Source organism: Protobothrops mucrosquamatus, unplaced genomic scaffold (assembly GCF_001527695.2).
Source record: "Protobothrops mucrosquamatus isolate PMUCROS unplaced genomic scaffold, P.Mucros_1.0 scaffold45, whole genome shotgun sequence".
NCBI classification, from domain to species: domain Eukaryota; kingdom Metazoa; phylum Chordata; class Lepidosauria; order Squamata; family Viperidae; genus Protobothrops; species Protobothrops mucrosquamatus.
Genome location: NW_015386427.1, coordinates 6,363,677 through 6,371,742, shown reverse-complemented (window position 1 = coordinate 6,371,742; position 8,066 = coordinate 6,363,677). Strand labels below are relative to the sequence as shown.

Genomic DNA, 8,066 nt, shown 5'->3' with positions numbered 1-8,066 from the left:
TTCCTCCAGCACAGAATAATGGAGCTGGCCGCTCCCCATTTTCCAGGCGGTCTGGAGCAGAAGCAGCTGCAGCAGCCCCTTCGGCCAGGTAAGCATCGCAGACACAGGCACAGCCCCGCAAGCTCTTCTCTTTTTTCTCTAAATACCTTGCCTTCAAGGGGTCAGGAGCGGAGCCCACGTAGCCCAGCCATACTGGCAAAGCTTTCATAGGTTGGATCTTGGCTTGTTGAGATTTCTCTTGGTTTTCTTTTCTTTAATAATCCCATTGTGGATCTGGCTGGCAGGAATGTTGGTCCCTTTAAGGGAGGAGCTCTGCATTTTCAGTTTCACTTAGAGGGTTTTCTTAGGAAACAGCGACCTCTTGTGACTGAATTTCAATTTGTAGAAACAAACTTTCCTTCTGTATTCATGACAAATTTCTAATAATCATTCCACCTTCATTCTCAAATATATTGACTTTTACATAGAGTGCTTGGCTTCATTTGTAAATCTCATACATGCATTTATTCTTCTTTTACTGTGTACACATTGTATTAACATACATTTCTTGATAGATATTTTTATTTCTATATATAGCGATGGCAAGTGTACTTGTTTGCCTCTCTTGTTCCCTTATCCATTGCTCAAGGTGACTGTGATGCCATTAAAAGAAGACTGGACTGACTTGAAACATTTGAACCAAAATTTCAAAAAAAGGAGCAATATACTGGTAGTGCCAAATCTAAATTTGTCTCAGGACACTTGTCTATGCATATGTATCCATTTCCTTCTTACTTACCATAGTACTTAGAAATGTGATAAATGTTTCATAGATATCTCATCTTATGTATTATCCAATACGCTGTCATATACTGCAATCCATTTCAGTATATGCAGGGTGTATAAATATTATATATTGGGAAGCAATGTTTTTGATCTTGCATGAGCACAGCATCTCTGTGCCACTGAATAAATTAGCATATCTTTGTCTGGCTTCCTTGCTAGCCTCAGGAAGTAAAATTTGCTTCACAAATTGCATTTCTAATGTTGCTGTGTTAATATGTTTTCCTGGCAAAAATACACAAAGTTTAGGGGTTTCCTTCCCAATCAATTACATCAAATCCAAAGGTTCTACAAGGATATATTTGGGGACCCTTATTGCTTAATTTTTATATGAATTCCTGACTTTCATTAACTGTTATAGGAGAAGAAAAATGTTTTGCAACTTCTATATGTGGATGATGCAGCTGTCAACTCCACCCCAATACATCTTTAAAAAGCATTGTAAACCTATTGCAGAGAACACAGACTAGCTATTGATTTCCAAAAAAGGGAAGTAATGTTTGCAAATAGAACTAAAAAAAATACAACTAAATAGCCACAAGAACCTTGGGGGAGGGAGTGATCATGCAATATTGGAATTCAACATTATGCAAGCACAAGCAATAGAACATAGTCAAACTAGTCTTGGACTTTAACAGAGCTAATTTCAATAAACTTATAACTTGGGAAGGATTCTATGGATGAGAATCCTCAAGGGGAAAACAATTCAAGAAACTTGGGACATTTTGAAAAGTGAGATTATAAAAGCCAGTCTAGCACAATACCAACAAAGAGGAAAAATAACAGCTCTCAAAAGAAACCAGCATGGCTGCATAAAGAACTCTCTGATAAGTTGAAAGACAAAAAGGACAAGAATAAAAAGTGGAAAGAAGAGCACATAACTAAGGCAGAATATCAGCAAATAGCCTGAGCCTGCAAAGATGAAGTGAGGAAAGCTAAGGCTTGCGACAAAACTCAAAAATAACAAAAAAAGCTTCTTTCAACATGTAAAAAAACAAGAAAAAATCAAGGAAACAATTGGTCCATTAGTGGGAGAAAATGGCAAGATGGTGACAAGCAACAGGGAGACAGCAGAACTACTTAACTCGTATTTTGCATCTGTTTTTACACGAAGGGAAAAAATATCCAACTATCAAAAACAGTACCGTAAAAAACAGAATAGAAACACAAGTTAAGACAGGCAAGAAAACAGTAAGTGAGCACCTGTCCATCCTAGATGAGTTCAAATCACCGGGACCAGATGGATTACATCCCAAGGTTCTCAAGGAACTGGCAGATGTGATCTCAGAACTACTGAACTATATCTTTCAAAGATCTTGGAGCAATGGGGAACTACCAGAGGACTGGAAAAGAGCTGATGTAGTTTCCATTTTTAAAAAAGGAAAAAAAATGGATCCAGGAAATTACAGACCTATCAGCCTGACCTCAATACCTGGGAAGATTCTGGAAAAGATAATCAAGCAACAAATCAGTGAACACCTAGAGGCAAACAAAGTCATTACCAAAAGCCAATATGGGTTTGTCAAAAACAGATCATGCCAGACAAATCTTATTGCATTCTTTGACCAGATGACAAAATTAGTGGACCAGAGGAAGGCTTGGATATAATTTACTGGACTTCAGTAAGGCATTTGATAAAGTAGACCACATCTTACCACTTGATAAGATAGAAAAATGTGGGTTAGACAGCATTACCACCAGATGGATTCATAGCTGGCTGACCGGCCGTACTCAGTGTGTGGTCCTCAATGGAACTGCATCTATATGGAGGGAAGTGTGTAGTGGGATGCCCCAGGGCTCTGTTCCATCAATGATTTGGATGAGGGGATAGATGGGGAACTCATCAAATTTGCAGATGAACCAAGCTGGCAGGAATAGCCAACACTCCAGAAGATAGGCTTAAGATACAGAAGGATCTTGATAGACTTGAACATTGGGCCCTATCTAACAAAATGAAATTCAATGGTGAAAAAAGTAAGGTTCTACATTTAGGCAAGAAAAACCAAATGTATAGGTACAGTATAGGTGGTACTGTACTCAATAGTAGTAACTGTGAGAGGGATCTCGGAGTCCTAGTGGACAATCACTTAAATATGAGCCAGCAGTGTGCTGCAGCTGCCAAAAAAGCCAACACAGTGCTAGGCTGCATTAACAGAGGGATAGAATCAAGATCACATGAAGTATTAATACCACTTTACAATGCCTTGGTAAGGCCACACTTGGAATACTGCATCCAGTTTTGGTCACCACAATGTAAAAAAGATGTTGAGACTCTAGAAAGAGTACAGAGAAGAGCAACAAAGATGATTAGGGGACTGGCTAAAACATATAAGGAACGGTTGCTGGAATTGGGTATGTCTAGTTTGACGAAGAGAAGGATGAGGGGGGACATGATAGCAGTGTTCCAATATCTCAAGAAGCTATTCTCCACCAAGAAGCTATTCTCCAAAGAAGAAGCTATTCTCCAAAGCACCTGAAGGCAGGACAAAAAGCAATGGATGGAAACTAATCAAAGAGAAAAGCAACCAAGAACTAAGGAGAAATTTCCTGACAGAATAATTAATCAGTGGAACAATCTGCCTCCAGAAGTTGTGAATGCTCCAACACTGGAAGTTTTTAAGAAGAGATTGGACAACCATTTGTCTGAAATGGTATATAGGGTTTCCCGCCTGAGCAGGGAGTTGGATTAGAAGACCTCCAAGGTCCCTTCCAACTCTATTATTATTATTATTATATTATTATTATTATTATTATTATTATTACAGTAACAAGTTAATTCAGCAGTATCATTTCAAATAACAAGGAGATGTGCTCCATACACCCATACATATAGAGTATACTAAGCAACTACATCTAAATCTGCTATTAATATAATGATTTTTTTATTTATAACAGGTGAATAATTAGTTTTAGCAGCTAACATTTTTTTATACCAACGGTTTGACCCAAATTATGTATGGAAATTGGAATATGCCATTATTGGGATACAATCTCTGAAGTAGGGTCTGGAGCTATAATTTTACCCACATTCTTTAATCTTTCCTCCCAAAACCTTCCTTCAAGTCTCTTGATAATTCTCATATACCTTATTTGCACAAATTTGAAAGGGGTTTTGTACAGAACTGGACATATAGTAGTACTTCAAGTGGGTCTAACCAATGCAGAATAGAGTGGTATTACTGCTTTCCATAACTTGAAAATTAAATTTAAATTATTGCAGTCTAAAATTATATTTCTTTTTAATTGTTATGACACACTACTATCTCATGTTCACCTTTAAACTGATCATATTTCTGTCCTTTAATGTAACTAGCTGTCCCACCTAAATCATCTGTAATTTTATCATTTTCTTTCATCTCCTTGTTCAGATCACTTACAAAAATGTTGAAAAGAAGGCCCATATTCAAACTTGGTGGTACTTTACCACACTCCATGTGAAGCCATGCCTCAGCATTTCTCAGAACTGAGTTGAAGTTATATAAATATCTAGCAATGGTTAACTGCACAGCTTTATAGATCTTTATTATTGTCTGGAATTAAATTCTTATCTAGGTGAGATGTGTCTGATGCTTTTGTGAAGTTCTTTCCTAGGAAATAAGTTTAGGAACTTCTACTTGGTAATATGCCAAATTTAGGAACTGGTTCCCCCATGAGTTTAAGAGGTTACTTCCTTTTGTCTGTCTTCATTTAGATTACTGCTCTGTAGTGATAAATTGGGATCTGAAGTTAAGAAGAGAAATAAAATAGAAGTCATTCCACTCATACAAGAACATACAAATAGTTGGAGCTGAAAAAAGAAATATGTGAATAACTCCTAACTCACAATAGAATTGTTATGTAACATAACAAAGTTACACAGAAGGAAACTGTATAGAGCTGCATTTGTCTTTAAAAGTTGTTTTTCATGATTTATACTCTTTTAAAAAGACAGAATTAATGCAGATAAAAACTGTACTGGATAAGGGAAATAATGTTTTGTAAATGAAGCAAAGAATTGATTATTTCTTTCACATAAAGGCAGAATTAAGTTTTACATTAAAAAAGAAATCATGCAGCTTGATGCTTCTGCGGGCAATATGTCAGGGTTGAAAATAAATAAAGATATACTGACATATTTACAGTGCTAACTTCCCAGAAATAATATATATGATTTTTAAATATTCCTTACAATGCCAAGTAAGATCCATCTATAATTATCCTTATATAGGAATTTCTACTTAAGATCTTTTCACTACAGCTAGAATACAAGTTGGAAATTGAAACTGTTTATTAGATATACATCTGTTTCCATTCGTACAGAAACCCAGCTTTCTTTGGGATAGATTTTTAAGATCTACAATATGGGATCATATCTTGCATCTAAGCAAGTTAGAACTTTCAGTGAAATTTAAAGGTGATTATTTTTTCAGATCTGCTTTCAGCAATAATTCTGAAATCCAGGCAATTTAACAAAATGTGTTTGGCAGAAAAGCAAAAGATGATCAAACATATATTTCTCTCCAGTGATTTTTCTTTACCCCTGGATTCTGAAAAGGCTGTTCTTTATCCAGAGAAGTTTATTGGTCTCAGCCATTGCAGTAGAAAAGGAGCCCCTGGGTATTGGACCACCTGGATAGTTGAGGGGAGAGAATTCTACACTATATTTTCAATATGTTTGAAGTCAAGGCGGAACAAGTTCTTTGTTTTGGTTTTTAGCTTCTCTTTTTAGTTTTTGCTTTGCATTTTTGTTTTTTGTTTTTAAGACTTACTGCTATATATCATACCATGTAAGAAACATATCAACATTTGACTATTAAAAATTGCAAACAAACCAACAATCCTCAACTAAGATATGTTTTTAAACCTATTAAACTTATTAAAGCTAGCAACTTAATAATATTTTAAAAGTAATCCTCCAGATCTCATATCGTGACATTACTAATGAAGACGTACTACAAAGATCCGATTTAGAACACCTATTGTGAACTATGAATGAACATCAAATGCAGCTTATTGGCCACAGCTTACATGTGCCTAAAGATTGGCATCCCAAAATTGCACTACGTTGGATGCCTTCCGGAGAAAAGAGGAAAGCAGGCTGGCCTCGGAAAACCAGGCACCAAACACTTAGAGGAAGGTCTTAAGACTACTAATCTCCCTTGGGGCGAAGCCGAAGATGCTGGGAATGATCAAAATAGCGGTCAAACCTTTGCTGCCCAATGTGCTCCACACAGGGCCTGATATGGTGATGAATCCCTGTCCAGACACAAATAATGTTTTTAAAAAGAGGCATTATTGTCGGTGAAGAAGTTTCTTATCTGAATGAACTGTGTCTATGATACTACTGGGGAGTTCTTATAGAAATGAAAGAAGAAAGGGTATTACTACTAATATCCCATCTGTTTATTAGATGAAATATAAACAGAAGAATGATTATTGATATACAAATCAATTTCTTGATTTAGAAAAGAACTAATACACCCAATTTTGGCTATTCATTTATTATCAAAATTTCAAACCTACTTTATGCAAGTATGTATAGATAGTCCTCGTTTAACAACCAAAATTAGGACTGGCAACTCAAGTCATTAAATTAAATGGTCGCTAAGTAAAACTTACTGTGCTTATGATCTTCCTTCAGGTTTCCTTTCCTTATAGACCTATGAAAGTCAAAAATGTGAGGACTAGTCACAAAGTTACTTTTTCATCACTGTTGTAACTGCGAACAGTCGTATCGCGACTTTTTTCCAGCAATCCGGCCTGCAGACTGGCAGTTTGACACTCCTGCACTAATCAATCACCAAGGACTCCCCTGTAGTGCAAAATCAGAATCTATGTTCCCATTTTCACTGAAAAGGATTATTTTTTTAATTTGAAAGGATTTTAATGTATTAAAATGTACTTTAATTACTTAAAAGTATTAAAATTATCTAATTTATATTTAAAAAAAATAAAAAAAGAAATGTCAATTTTTAAAAACAAAAACAATAAGAATTTAACAATTCAGAATATTTTTTTCAGTAGGTGAATTATAAACAAAAGGTCAAAATAGCAGGGTGCAGCGAAGATCTTATTTATTTTTTACTTTTGAAAGACAAAACTAGTCACTGTTAAATAAAATACATTTTCGAAAAGGATCTTTTTCTACCAACCCATTCCAAAAAATATTTCCCTGGAAATAAGAATTACCTATCTTTTTATTTATATATTGTGATTTTAGGGATAACGATTATCAAAAGACACATTTTGTATAAAGATGATCCAAAATTGTTAGCGCAGAAATATGATTTTGAATGGATGTCAAAAACTCTAAAACCAGACCAACTCACCTCTTTAGCTGAATCTGGGAGTAATTCTGTCCCATTCCTAAGTTCCCCGTTATTTGCAAAAACAGGAATGTTGGGACTGAAAATCATGAGGTCGCTCTTGGCACCAGCCTCTGTGCTCACCCCTGCCAGGATGTGGCTGTGGCGATTGGAATAGGACCAGCTGCCCACTTCACTGGCACAGACCAGGGTGGCCATGCCAGGGCCATAAACCATGGATTCCTTTGCCTTGCAATGGCATCGCAGGGCCACGTAGATGAGAGTGGCCAGCAAGAAGAGGCTGGAAACAGAGCAGATGGCAATGATCAGATAGACGTTGATTGAGTCCACCAGGGGCATGAAGGTCTCTCCTGATATTGGATGTTGATTATACTTTTTGATGTCCTGGGTACTTGTCACCAGTGACACACTCAGGGTGGCTGTGGCTGAGAGCTGAGGCTTCCCATGGTCCTTCACAAGAACCAGAACACTTTGGATTTTGCCTCCTTCTGATTCATCCAGAGGATATTTGGTACTCACCTCACCACTATACTGGCCCACAGACCATGGAACACTGCTTTCTTCAACCAGTTCGTACCTGAGCCACGCATTGTAGCCAGAATCTGCATCCAAGGCATGGATCTTGCCTACAATATGCCCAGGCATCACAGGGACCACTAGAAGAATCAGGTTCTCTTCTGATGATCCTGACACGGCAGGTGCATTGTCGTTCTCGTCCAGCACAAAGACCTGAACAGTCACATTGCCACACAAGGAGGGCATTCCAGCATCCTTGGCTCTCACCTGGAACTCCAGCAGTTTCAACTCCTCATAGTCCAAGGACTGCAGAGCATAGAGCTTTCCACTCTCCGAATGTACAGAGATGTAGCTTGACAATGGCCACAGCTTCTCGTCTATCCAATAGGTGATCAGGGCATTCTCAGCTACGTCTGGGTCCGA

The 8,066-nt window shown here is 37.2% G+C and overlaps 1 protein-coding gene across 1 annotated transcript in view; it reads right to left on the bottom strand.

The window, feature by feature from the left end:
• LOC107283624 overlaps positions 1-8,066 on the bottom strand; it is a 69,039-nt gene that overhangs the window by 11,407 nt on the left and 49,566 nt on the right. The gene's annotated exons all lie outside the window — the stretch shown is intronic.